This window comes from Phocoena phocoena, chromosome 19, assembly GCF_963924675.1.
Source record: "Phocoena phocoena chromosome 19, mPhoPho1.1, whole genome shotgun sequence".
Lineage (NCBI taxonomy): Eukaryota > Metazoa > Chordata > Mammalia > Artiodactyla > Phocoenidae > Phocoena > Phocoena phocoena.
Window position 1 is genome coordinate 34,557,600 of NC_089237.1, and position 15,219 is coordinate 34,572,818.

Below are 15,219 nucleotides of genomic sequence, written 5' to 3' on the forward strand. Positions count from 1 at the left end.
TGTTCATAGGTCCTAGGCATTAGTATGTAAACATCTTTTGAAGGGAAGGGGCATTTTTCTGTCCACTACATCTTTCTTCACAGGTTTTATCACATTTTGTAGTTATAGGTTTTTGTGATTATTTAACATTTGTCTCTTCCTCTACACTATAAACTATAGAAGCTGCGTTTTTTACAATCATATCCCCAGCACTTACTAACAGAGTGTCTGGATCTAAATAGCTGTTCAGTAAACACAGGTTGAATAAATAAATTAATAGTGTATTAAGGTAAGATTAGTTCACCCTGGAAGCAATGGATACTTTTATTCAAATACAGTAAGTCCCCTACATACAAACGAGTTCCATTCTGAAAGTGTGCTCGTAAATCCAATTTGTTCATAAGTCCAACAAATTTATCTTAGGTACACAACTAACACAATTGGCTATATAGTAGTGTACTGTAATAGGTTTATAATACTTTTTCACACAAATAATACATAAAAAACACACACAAAAAATAAAGAAAATATTTTTAATCTTACAGTACAGTAAAGTACATAAAAGCACAACCACTTGTAGAGGATTCACGCACGTGACAGTGTACACCAGACACGTGAACTGACTTACATGATTGGACAGGCTAACGCACGTTTGCATCTTTGAAAGTTTGCAACTTGAAGGTTCGTATGTAGGGGACTTGCTGTACTTTTATACTTCCCTATGGAGTGTTATTTATTCACATAAGCATATTTGTAGTTGACCTTATTTATTTTAGTCCTATGTTTACCTACAGTCTAAATTCAACTGATTATGTGTAACAGTATTGATTACCTATTTTGAGACTTTGGGCTTCTGGCTCTATGCCATGAGAAATTGAACTAATTGGCTAACTTTAATTCATGCAATAGTATGTATTATAAAGTGGCATTGACTGAAACTATTATTCTACCTCTGTAGCTAAAACAAGTGTTCCATGGTCTATAAATTATATAGTACAATTATAGGCACTGCAGAAATTGCTAGCTTGACAATTTCTAACACAAAGTATATTTTTCAGATGCCAAATACAGTATCTGTTTCAGAATCACAACATTAAGTCTAATATTTGTTGATTTGGTTTAAAACATCATGCCAGGGGCTTCCCTGGTGGTGCAGTGGTTGGGAGTCCGCCTGCCGTTGCAGGGGACGCGGGTTCGTGCCCCAGTCCGGGAGGATCCCGCATGCCGCGGAGCGGCTGGGCCCGTGAGCCATGCACTGGGCCTGCGCATCCGGAGCCTGTGCTCCGAAACGGGAGAGGCCACAGCAGTGAGAGGCCCGCACACTGCAAAAAAACACACAAAAAATCATGCCAACCTGAACATTTCTAGAATGTAACCTGTACTTCCAACCTTTATGAAAGACTCTATTGTATACTCCATCACCCAAGTAAGAAACATGAAGCGCCATCACTATTTTTCCTTTTCTTCTCACTTCCATATATGGTCAATCACCCAGTTCTTTTAAACATCTCTCACACCATTTCATTCTTTATATCCCTTTGGTTTGTAATCTAATTCTCTCATATCAGAGTGTTGCAATCTTCTATGAACTGGCTTCCTGAATCATTGAGATGCAACACTATATAACCTTCCTTTACATAACGTAGCTTGATTCTTTTTCCTTTTTATGAAAGGAAAAAGGAAGCAAGAGGAAATTTATTATTTTTAATTAGAAACACTTTTACAAAACAAAGAAACCTTTGAGGCCAAATAGAAATGGATTCCAGTTTGCAGTGGTCTCAGCCCACTTCTAGGTTCCTAAAAAGCATATCCCAGTCTTGTTACTTTATAGTAGGAAACACCAAGCTTTGATATGTATATAAGACTATGTGCTTATTACTTGTGAACTAAGTATTTGAAACAGGATATTAAGACCTTTACATTTCCACAAACTTATTTTTTCCCTCTCTTTCTCCATAGCACTTTCTGAGTGGTATTTATAAAGTATAAATCTGATTTTATACAACCTTTTAATAGAACACTTCAAGAGATTTGGTAAGTAATTCAAACTCTCTGTTTCCTGTTTACTTTTCTGAGAAGATGTAAGTATCTAGATCTCCCAAATCTTTTCTTTCTTTTCCCTTTTTATATCACCACATAAAATTTCCTCGACTTAGAATTCCATTTCTTTTGTTGTCTATAATGAATGTGTATTTCTCCTTAAAATTCTAGCTCAGTTGTGGCTCCTCCTCTAAGTCTTCCCAGACTGACACTTTGCAGACAGGCCCAAGGAATATTGGTCATGATTTTCTTTCTACCAACATTGTATCTTATAACACAGATCACACTGTATTGTATCTTTGTGTTGGTTTTCCTAATAGACTCTGATGCACTTGGTTACTGAAACCACACATATATGTTCTTGTGTCCCAGTATCTAGCCCAGTGCTTTGCACACAAACAGTGCCTAGTAAAGATCTCCCGAACAAATGCGCTCTCACTTGGGTCTAGGCTGACTGTGGTACCTTTTTAAGGGATACCTTCAGTAGGGCATTGAAGTATTACAAGTCTAAGTGAGAGGACTTTTTGAGGACTAGGATGTTTCCTGATACTTTTGAAAATTAATAATATATAGCGGTAATTAGTTCAGTCAATGGTCTTTATTTAGATAATGACCTAAAATATTTTTAAAGGCTTATATTTTACAGGTTGAGTAAAGTCAGCATATAGGAATGTTTCATTGAGATGGAGATATTTTTCTCCTCAGAGGGAAGAAAGTTCTGAAAAGTGAACTTCACCGTGGATGAATATGAAAAAGACCTGTTTCTCTAAAACCAAGATGCTCTAAATGTGGGCCTTTTATTTCAAGGTAGCGTGGGTCCACTGTAGCTCCACGTCTGATTGTAAAGTGATTACTTGATGCTTATGACACACCTTCCTCATCAGAGTGGTGAGCATCTCTGCCCTGTTCCCTTTGTCTTCAGAGTCATATATTGCACAAAATTCTCCAGGCATGTTCATTTTCCCATGGAGGAATCAATGATCTTCTTGTTTTGGTGCAGGTGGATTCACTAGAGCTTTTTGCCTGGAATCAGATTGAGTGTTAGACCCTAGTTGGCACAAATAATAGCATGAGTGTTTTTTATTTTATTCATGTAGGTGCTCTTTCTCACGCTAAAAGTCTTACTTATTCAAAACCAAAGCAATACAATTAATAGTCAAATTTGTAAAGCTTTTCACAGAAATGTCTCAAATATTTAAAAGAATTAGAGAAACTTGGCAGTTTTCTGTTACTGAAATTAGTTATTTTTTCTTGATATTCAGGCCTAACAATAAGGAATTGTATTTATATATATCGCCTTAATTGTAGATAGCATATATGTTACAAGAGAAACGAGCCTAAACTTAAAATTAGAAGTCTCAAGTTTGAATCCAAAGCCTCTATCAACTGGTTGTGTAATTTGCTCATGTGTGTGTTGCTTATGCACTGATTTTCAGTTCTCTTATCTGTAAACTTGTTGATAATGATGGAATTGTTATAAAATTATATGTATGTAAAAGCACTATTTTAAAGTTGATATCTTACAAAACTATTAGTTACTACTGTATCATTAGTAGAATATTCATAAAATGTTAAAAATTCAAAATTATTATAGATCAGAGCTGAGGTACAGCATGTATTATTGTTTGCTAGAGCCCATTCTAAGTACTGAGTATGCAGACCATGCAGATTGTTAAATACTTTTAATATCAGCCTCCTTATAGGGTTCTCCTTCATGTTATACTTACAAATGTTCATTTAGAGGTAATTGAGAATGGCTTTTCTTCAATATAAAGCCAAATTAGATTACTATAAATTAAATGAGCTGCATTCAGAGATTCTTAAAACCTATGCTGGTAGTAGTCAGAATTCCACTGGATTTATGGTAAACCATAAGAGTAAATGAGGTATGTGGGACCTCTTACAATCTAGAAAGAGATATACAGTTATGTGCATGTGTATTTGGTGAATGAAATTCCTGTATAAAAATCATGTTTAGGGCTTCCCTGGTGACCCAGTGGTTGAGAGTCCACCTGCCGATGCAGGGGACACGGGTTCGTGCCCCGGTCCAGGAAGATCCCACATGCCACGGAGCGACTGCACCCGTGAGCCATGGCCACTGAGCCTGTGCGTCCGGAGCCTGTGCTCTGCAACGGGAGAGGCCACAACAGTGAGAGGCCCGCGTACCGCAAAAAAAAAAAAAAAAAAATCATGTTTATATTAATGTATAACATTAGCTATAATATACCTTTATTTTAGATTGATCTTTAGTAGTAATTCTGTTTTCAGCCAGTTATATTCAAAAAGTCTCTTCAAATAGCTGTTCCAGTTGGCTAACCCTGTCAATACAAAACATAGCAGAGCCAAGATTTCACTGAGATTTCTCTGCAATGTTTACAGGTCATACGATTGAAATACAGATGAATAAAATACTGAGAAAGAATGCCCTCCACGACTTAAGGAAAGAAAGATTTCAAGCCTCTGGTTTTGAAATGTCAGTACAGACATAGCTTGAGTGCGTGGAGAACGTAAAGACTTACCTTCATAAAGCTTTGCTCAGTTGCCCAAGTTATATATTTCAACAACTTAAAATTATTTTAAAATATTTTAAATTTCATAAATGGTTACAAACATGCTGGAATAAGCTAGACTTTTTTTTTTTTTTTCCTTTGTGTGATTTGTAAATTTTCCTTGATCCTGAATAATGTTATGGATTTAGTAAAAACTTCTATTCTGGTCTATAGAAGTTAAATAGAAAATAATTTTTATTTTGGGGTCATAAGCCTAGAAAAAGTTCAAGACATGACAGAACTGTTAGTAGGCATAGGGACTGAAGAAAACATATTCTCACTGAAATCACATCTAGGTAAAGAAATTAGAGAAATATTATATGGGATTCGATGGCAAAATATAGTTACTTACCATACGCTGAACATTAGAATACATGGTATATATGTGTTATTTTATACAGCTGTCACTATAGTCCTGTGAAGTAGTATAATTAGCTTCATTTTATAATTGAGAAAAGATTAACAATATAAATAATTTTTCCAAAAATCTTATAGACATTATGTGGTAGTACAACTTCTTGATATCCATTATCTCTCTTTTCCCAGAAATTTTTATCCTTGCTTTCAGTAATATGGCCCATTATCATAAATGATATCTCTCAAATACTCACAACTCTGTTGATTTTTCCTTCCATGCCACTGCAACTTGATGATGAACATATGGCTTAATTTATTTAATTCTGAATTTAAAAAGCTGAACTTCTGAACTAAACAGGGAAATTTTAAATCACTGTAAACATTTTCTTGAATCCCTGATGCTATCAGTTCTGAGACCTTCCATTGTTTTGTATACTGCTAAGAAAGAAAAAAAAAAGGTCAATTAAACACTGACACACTTTTAATTTCCTCTTGCTGTATAACAAATTCTCACAAATGTAGGGGCTTAAAACAGCAGAAAATTATTATCTCACAGGATCCATGAGTCAGGAGTCTGCATACAGGTTAGCAAAATCATCTGCTCAGGTCAGGATCTCACCAGGTTGAAAGAAAGGGATCCAGGTGTTGCCTCTGGTACCTGCTATGGCCACTTTCACAAAACCGGAGTTTGTTTCTGCTGCCATTTCCTCCTATACTTCACTGCCCCTTTTGCTTTTTGTGTCACTAACTCCTGATTCAAGATACAAAATAAATGCATCTGATTGTTGACTCTAATTTGTGTGTCTCTACCTTTGCTGCAAAGGAGGTTGGAAAAGCTGGCTTATGGGCTGATCTATTTGCTATACACAAGAGTCCCTCCAGCTTGTTTAAACAAAGAGGAATTAAATAATATTAAGTTACTCTCAGAAATCTTAAGAGGGCCAGAAGAAAAAGATGTGGGTGCTATATGGTCAGAAAATAAAATCAATGAATTATTTCTGGTGAGATATTTCTGCTGAAGCACACTGTTATAGAATGCTGTGTAACACTTCTCTCCATTAGTACTGGAAACCAGATGCACCACCAAAGTCTACATATAATGCCTCTGCCACCAGGTTTATGAAAGTATCTGATCACTACACACCTGGCCTTCACTTCATGTGCATCCAAGTCTTCTATGAAGCTGTAAGGCTGGTAGAACCTAGGTTATGTGCCTGCTCAGTAGTTGCAAGGAAATATGGGGGAATGCATTTTTGTTTCCTAGGTTCTAAAATAAAGGAAGACAATATATAAGCCCATCAGAATGGATGTGGAGTGAACCAACATACTGCATCCACCGTATACATAGTTGGCATTTTCTGGTCGGTATTGAAAGGTGGGCTCTGCTTCCCACCAAGACATGTGAGGTACAGTGTTTTCTGAACATAAAAATAGGATTCAAATGCTGGACAGATACACAATGATTAGTGTTGACCAGAGTGAGGTTAGTGAAGCACTCATCTTGGGTACAAAATTTTAGGAAGTACCACACAACTCAGTGATCAAGAACAATAATATTTTAATGTCATATTTGGGGGAAAAAAAGCAAAATGAATGCAAAAAATGTCATAATGAACTAAAGGTCAAAATTTTAAATAAAACATCAATATCCATGCTACATGAGCCCTATTGGAGGCTGAGACAAAAGGAAAGTCAGTAATACTGATCCTGCCTTAAATCCTGTGCCTGAGGCAAGTGTCCTGCTGGCCTTGTTCACTATATTTGTTTTTAAATGGCTGCCAGCCACACTCTGCTTACATATCTCCAACTTAGCCACTTCAGTGAAAAAGAGCTTTTCTTTTCTAGTATATATCCTTGAAATCCACAGTATATGCTGATTGAGTCACTGCCTCTTTGTGAGCCAAGCACTCTGACTAGAGAGATGGGGATACTCTGAGTAAACACCTTTAGTCACCAAGACTAAGAATCTCCTCCAAGACTAAGAATCTCCTCCAGGATGTGTGGACGGGGAGAATACATTTCTCAAAGGAACTGGGAGAATAGAAACGCAAAAGCGTAGTGGGCAAGCAGTAACATGACTGGTTAATGTGTCCAGATTTCTATAAATCCTCTCCCCTGACCTTTTCCCTTCCATTCCTGCCTCCTATGCTCTAATCCCTGTGTAGTATCCAGGTCAGTCTTTAAAATGCAAACCTGATCATATTTTTCAGCTGGAAACCCCTCAATAGCTTCTCAGTACACCTAGAATATACCAAACCTTTGCATGTTTTATTAAACTCTGCATTACCTTGCTTCAGTCTGACTCCAGTTTTATTTTATCCCACACTTCTCCTTACTTACTATGCTCCAACCCTAGTGCCTTTACAATGTTCTAGTACACAGACTTCTTTGACATTTCAGGGAGTTCACACATGCTTCTCACCTGAATAACTATTCATTCTTCACATCTAAGTTTAAATGTCACCTCCTCAGTTGTCATGCTGATTTAAAATTCTGTTATTTCTCTCTCATAGCACCTTGCATAACACTTACCACATTTCATAATTACATAAGTGTCTTTGGGACTATTTCATATACATTCCCCCTACATCTACCCCTGTTAGACTCTGAGAGCAATAAAGACAGACACATAACTATTTTATTCAATTCTCTTTCCTCAGTTCCCAGGCTTGTACAGTGTCTGATACATAGTCAGTGATTAGTATACTTTTGGTGAATTAAAAGAGAGACTTGATTGAACATAAAACTGCCTTCTTTCCTGCTTACTTACAAGGTTAATTTTCTATTTTTTTCTGCCAACAACATTCTTCCAATAAATTATCTGTTTAAATTAGTTAGAGTTTGTTTTTACTGCTTGTAACCAAAGAAGCAACCTTAAATGTTACAATCCCTAGCAGGAAACTGAGATATTTAGGAGCACCTTGGAGGCAGTAGGGAGCCATTTGTCCTTCTCGGCATTCTTTTTGGTTCCTCAGTCTGTGCTTTCACTTGATTAGCCGATCCTTTTCTGGAATATCTCCACCTGCTGCCTTACACAAAAACCCAAATGAATTCTGAAGGAGACAAGAAGAATTTCACATCCTCTGCCCTCTGATCCCCAACTCTCAAACCCAAATGGACTAAAGGCAACTTTCAAACTGTGCCATATGATCTCAGCCCTGTAGGCATCAGCACATTTCACTCCTTCTGTTTGGAAAAACCTTCCACTGCTACAGACCTCACCTACTTCTCTCCTTCCATTGGTTCACTTTTCTATCATCTCTTGAGTCTCAAATAAGGCATCACCTCCTCCAAGAAGAGGTGTCTGCATTGAAGATTGTGTTAGGTGTCCTTCCAAACTGTATAATTGCCTTCTCCTCCTACTGTCTTCTGTGGACACTACACCATACACCTTATATTTCCTCATAGCCTAGTACATTATAAACTTTCAATAAATATCTATAGCATACACAAAGTAGAAAAAAAATTCAAAATTCCTCATTGCCTACAAACTACTTGAACTCTCATTTTCTGCAACACACACATGAACACATACACACCACACACATCCTGCACAACTTAAACATGTCAATATTGGCCTGGACTATGCTTTGCTTCCCCTTACCCCCTGCTTCTCCATGGTCAGCTGCTGGTGGAGAGATAATTTCTCATATACTTTACCAATCAAAGAGGTGGGTATTCTCAGAGATTTCAACTCCTGCCTAATACACATGGCTTACCTGCCATAGTGATGTGGTAAAGACCTATATAATATGGCTGGGAATGAGGATGGGGTGAAATGAGCTTAAAGTTCAAAAGAGAAGATTTGGGTGAGAGTTTCAGATGAATTGAGGAGGAAAATAATTTAATGTAGAAGGGTCCATGAAAAGAGGACTTGCAGGGTACAGTGGTATTATGTGTGCACCAACCTAATAAAAAAGGTAATAAATGCCCATATTTCAACCTTTCACCCAGAACATCTTTGTATTCTTGCAAGATCTTTATTAAGAGATTTCTCTGTATTACAAAACTGCTTCCCAATGTGTCCACTTTAGTTCAAGGTCTCTCTGAAAGTAATTGAAGATTTGTTAGGATGCCATTTTAGTAGCATGTCCCTTGCCCTGTATTTCCTAGTCCTGGATTGTAATAACTTTCTCATAAAATATATTTCTCAAACTTTAGTATTAATTCAGGATTATTTCATTTATTTTTTATTAAAACTATGTAATTAAAGGACCTATTGGAAATGTCACTTTTATTAGTGAAACTATTAAATATTAATTTTTGAAAAATGCTTTTTCTGGTATATTGATCTACAGTGGGCCTAGCTCTAACTTATCTAATAATTCAGAAAATCTCATTCTTTATTTTTTTTTTAGGAAATGTAAAATAAAAATATTGAATGAAAAAAATCTGCCTAATTTTTCCTGTCATCAAAATATGATAACAAGGTATATTTTTAATAGGAGCCCTGAGAATTATTTTAAATCTGTTTTATCTGGATTTTAGTCACTAAAAACATATTATTATTTTTGAATATTTCATTCCCTTAACTTGCTTATGCTAAATGAAGGTGAGTTCTAGGTTACAAAATTACAGTAAGATCCATGGTCTACATTTTAGACAAAGGAAAGCGTTTCCAACTTTCCTCTTGATCAAAGAAGGCTGCAGTGAAGTACTCTGAATCCCCTCACTTTCTAAACCCTCTATTTTATCCTTGGGATCAGTTACGTATTTTGCAGTGTTGAAATCTTTTTAAAATAGTAAAATGTGTCAGATCTGCAGTAATGTAGAAATACCTTAAAAATATATATTGTCAGTGAAATACACTATGGAATTTCCATATTTTCAAAGCCATTTCCACTCTATTTCATGTTGGTAAAAAGAGTAAGGGTATAAAATATCCTATCTTGTACCACTAATCTTACAAATAGACTCTGAGTGAATAATATGCTATTAGTGTTATATGCTAACAGATATCAGAGCTGGCCAGCTACTTAAATAGCTTCCAGCTAATTAGCATTTTAGGACATTTCTCCTTGCTTTCCCAGAATATACAGCTTTTTTTTTTTTACTGAAAGTGTAATAAATAAGATAAAAACAGTGAGAATGACCACGTATTCTTTTCAAGTATTATGACTTCTAAAGAGTTGATATAGGCTTCCAGATTATTGCAAATTTTATCCCTTTCCCCTATTTTTGAGTAAGGAGAATCAACCTTAAATACAGGGAGATCCAATATGTCAAAAGCCTCATAATGTTTTCACTGTTTTCTATGTCTATGGCCTAATTCCTAGGCCAGTGTTTTTCAACTCAATCAACCACTTTACAACAGCATCACATTTACAACAGTCAATGAGCTTGGGATAGAAGATTAATAATACAGATGCTTCATAATGTTTCATCATAGTGAGTTCTATAAGATGTTATAAGGAATGAATTCCTGATAAAGTGACACTGCAATTATGACAAGAGAAACTTCTTTGAGGGATTGCTTGGAAGGGATATAACTTACATTCAAATTTACCACAGCACAACTTCTGGCAGAACGATATTCCATGTGCTTGCTTTGGAAACTAGTGGAGCTATATTGCCCACTGAATCATCTGGAACTTGGTAATTTTGAGTTTCTTTGTTTTTAATGAGAATGGATTTGGGTATCATATTTGTTGAATATTTGTAAGCAGGATGGTGACTTTGTGAAGAGATTAGTTGAGATAATTGTGTGTGTCTGCGTGTGTGTGTGTGTGTGTGTGTGTGATAAGAGACTAAACTAAAACTTTGGAAATAGTTTTGAGACAGTAGATATCATAATTAAATCTTGAGAATACACACTATCTCAGGCTCTATTCTAAGTGCCTTACAAACATATGACTCCATGGGGTAGACAGCATAATTATACTTATTTCACAGGAGAAGAAATAGAGGACTTAAGGGACCAAACTCCATGCCCAATGTCATCTGATTAGTTGTAAATCCAGGCTGAACTGATAGAGTCTGATTTTACTTCTGAGGCTCTTAAGCTCTGTGTTAGAATATTAAGCTGTGCATTGTGCTGTGTTTTACAGTGGAAATATTGCAGCCTAAAATTTCAGTTTAAAGAGTTAGAATGCAGAAACAAGAGCAACATTTTTTTAGAAAGAATCTCCAGGTTAGGAATTACTACCAGGATGAAAGTGTTTATTCATTCCAGTAGTAATTCCTAATCTTTTCCTTTCCTACTTCATTTGCTTATGATATAGTGTCTTAGAAAAGAGCAGCACTTAGCCAATTTTAGATCCGATGCCTGCTCTGGCATGTGCCAGGAAGTGAGAAGAAGGATCTTCCATTGAGAGAGTCATGTACCTTATTTATCACCCACTAAGACAATATGTAGCATTTGGTGAGATAATTTTCCAAAAGCAAATCAAGGTATTAGAGAGGAGACATGCATGTTAGTTGGTTAAAAACCAACAAATGTTTAGTATGCTGGTCATCTTTCTACTGCCTATAAGCTCTGCATCAGCTGTCTAAATGTCTAAGATTAAAATCTCCTACATACCAAGATAGTTCACTCTCTTAAATTCAAATAAAAGTTTATTACTCTTTTGAAACATTAACTGACTAAGCAAAATGTAGTTTACTGAGTAACTAACATGCCATAAGGTTAACAGGCAAAGAAGCAAGGAAATCTATAGTCTACCTCAGCAAGTATTTGGTATCGAAGTCTCCCACATTTCTCAACAATGTTCTGCTTTTTTCTATGATCTTTTAGTTCTCTGGATAAAGTATCAATAGGTTTTAATACTCCAGTACTACTATTTCAGCTTACCACTGTTTAGCAATAACTGACCTGATAAGAAGTGCCAGCCTCCAGGTTGTTCATAGGCAGTAGCAGTAGAAGCAGTTTGTGAGAGACAAAGAGGGACAGGGTGAAATAACACCAAGAAAAGGATCAAATGAAGCATTCAAACTGCACAGTGCACTACTGAAATAAAAAATCTAAATTGTTTAATTAATGGCAGATACAAAAATACCAATTCATACACAATGCATGTGCCACCTATATTTATAACCAGTCTATGCATACATAAGTTATTATTAATTGTCTACATATTTATTTTCATGCACAGCCATCTCTTTTTTAATCCTTCTGAATTGTTGTATAATGACAGTATAAATTACTGTCATTAGAAGTGTGCATTTTACTTCATTATAATTTGCAATGTCAAATGAAAAGAGCTTGGATAAGAAGAAGGCAGTGATGATCAGGAGATGCAGCTTGTGCTATTTCTAATAGCACCTCAAGTCTTTAAAAAGAATATGGCAGGCCCAAGTCTAGCTCAAACAACAGAAATATAAGGAAAATAATAAAAATGTATGTCATTTTGTAAAGATAAAGAGATAGTTGAGAGATGGCTAGAAAAAAAAGGGTGATGATATAGATATGTAGTTGGATATCTAGAACACTATAGTGGAAAAGAAAAGGAGTGCTTGGCAAAATAAATTCAACCATGACAGTCTTATAAAAATAGCCACAAAAACATGGACATCTGTGATAGATTTGCAAGGAATAACAGTGTATCTAGCAGCTCTGCTTCCATTCCCATTATATCATTTTAGGACCCTGGGCCTGAAAATTTTATGCATCTTAACTTTGCAATGATTCTTTTTTGAGAATTCCCTCTAAATGCATGAGAAAGAATGTACTCACTTTCCAAGTAATTGTTTTGTTATAGGTTTTCTCTTGAGGGGTTTGCTTTCTATTTGAGAACTTCAATAGGAAGTTCAACACATTTATTGAATGACAGTAATTCTTTCTTCTTCATGCACAAAGATGAAATATTCACCCTTTGCCAGTCTGTGTCTCACCAATTCAGAAGCAGAACAGGAATAGAGAGTCAAGTTTTAAAAGTTATGGCAAAATCACTCTTGCAGAAAGTAGTGAGTCGAGGTTAGTCATAAGTCAAGTTTAAAGGTTATAAAGTTTTTGTTGATAGGCAGAGGGAGAAGAGATAGGTTTATGAATAGAGACCAAAAACCCAGGCTGTCAAAGTGAATTAGAAAAAAACAATAATACAAGTTCAAGAAGGCAAACAGAGTTAAAAGCCTAGGATACCCAAAATGTTAGAGGCATGAAAGTTGGTGTTTTGCATGTAAATAAGTCTATTCCACACTTCAGGTATTTGTGAAACCAGCCACAAATGAGCTAACAAACAGGGCTTAGTCCTCTGATCCAAGGGTAGAGGTTGTCCTCCTTTGGTTTCTGTACTTCTCTATAGCACAAAGATGGGAAAGGGATGACAGATGTGTATTTACAGACAAGGACATACAGAAAGACCAATCGCTACTAAGAGATTTTGATTATGCAGTAGTAGTGTCTAATCCAAGCCTGTAAACAAAGGTTGAAGACAAAATGACTATAGAGTCCATGTAGGTAACAAATGCATGAAGCCAGATGGAGCACACATGCCCTTTCTTAAAGGGGATAGCTCTGAAGAAGTTTCTGTTTATTACTGCCAAAAGGATGGTGGGTCTAGTTTCTCAGGTACTTTGATTGTTCAAGCAAATCCAAAACTCTGTATTTTTATTATAAAATTATCCACATTTATGTCACGTAATAATTCAATTTGTCTATGTAATAGGTAGTTTAAATATTACTTGTAGTTGGTGTGGAAATATCCATTTCCCAGATAATATATAGTCCAGATGAACAATAAAAACATCAATAACATGTCCAATGATTAGTCTGAACAACACATACCTTTGTCAAAGTTATCACTGAATTTTAAAAGGCCACAGCCAGAGGTTCAGGGCTATAGACATCAATAAACATGATTCAGAGAAAATAAAAGTAAAATAGTGCTTAAAATGATTAAAAGAAGCAAAAGGTTAGTAAAACTGACATCAAATAAAGTCAATTGCAATTCAAAGTTATCAAAGTTATCAAAGTATCATTGGTATCTAACAGTATACCATCAGTATTTGTATTGAGCCCTTCTCAAAATTTTGACAGAAACACAACTGTTAAAGGAATGTTTAACATACCACTACTGTTCCATGACAAATAAAGAGAATAAAAAAATTTAAAACACTGTAAAGGATTTGAATCATATAATTAATAGAGGTGAAATAAAAGATAGATATTAAAAATTGTCTCTAAAAGAAATATTTACCTTTCTATTAACTTTTTTCTTATTATTGACAAAAAAATTGCCCTATAATATTATGTTAGTTTCAGGTGTACTACATAATAATTTGACATTTGCACACACTATTAAATGATCACCACAATAAGTCTAACAACCATCTCTCCCCATGCAAAGTTATTACAATATTATTGACCATATACCTTATATTGTAAGTCATCTCTGTGACTTATTATATAACTTAAAGTTTATATCTCTTAATCCTGTATATCTTTCAAATACCTCTTCCAACCACCTTCCTTCTGACAGCTACCCATTTGTTCTCTGTATCTATGAATCTGTTTTCATTTTGTTTTGTTTGTTTGTTTCTTTCTTTTTTTTAGATTCCACATATAGGTGAAATGATGTAGTATTTGTCTTTCTCTGTCTGACTTATTTTACTTAGCATAATACCTTCTAGATCCATCCATGTTTTTGCAAATGGCAAGATTTCATTTTTCTTTTATGGCTGAAAAATGTTCCATTGTGTGTGTATGTGTGTGTGTGTGTGTATATATATATATATATATATATATATATATATATATATATATATATATATACCACATCTTCTTTAGCCATTCATCTATCAATAGGCACTTAGGTTGCTTCCATATCTTGTCTATTGTGAATAATGCTGCAATGAACATAGGGGAGCATATATCTTTTGGAATTAGTGTTCTTGTTTTATTCAGATAAATACCCAGAAGTAAAATTTCTGGATCATATGGCAGTTCTATTTTTAATTTTCTGAGGAACCTCCATACTGTTTTCCAAAGTGGCTGCACCAATTTACAATCCCACCAATGAAAAATGAGGATTCCCTTTTCTCTACATCTTCACCAATGTTTTTTATTTGTTGTCTTTTTGGTGATACCCATTCTGACAGGTGTGAGTTGCTGTCTCATTGTGGTTTTGATTTGCAATTCCCTGATGATTAGTGATGTTGTACATCTTTTCACATCTCTATTAGCCATCTGTATGTCTTCTTTGGAAAAATGTGTATTCAGGTCCTCTGCTCATTTGTTAATTGGGTTGTTTGCTTTTTTGATGCTGAGTTGTATGTGTTCTTTGAATATTTTGGATATTAAGCCTTTATCAGATACATCATTTGCAAATATCTTCTACCATTCTCTAGGCTGCCTTTT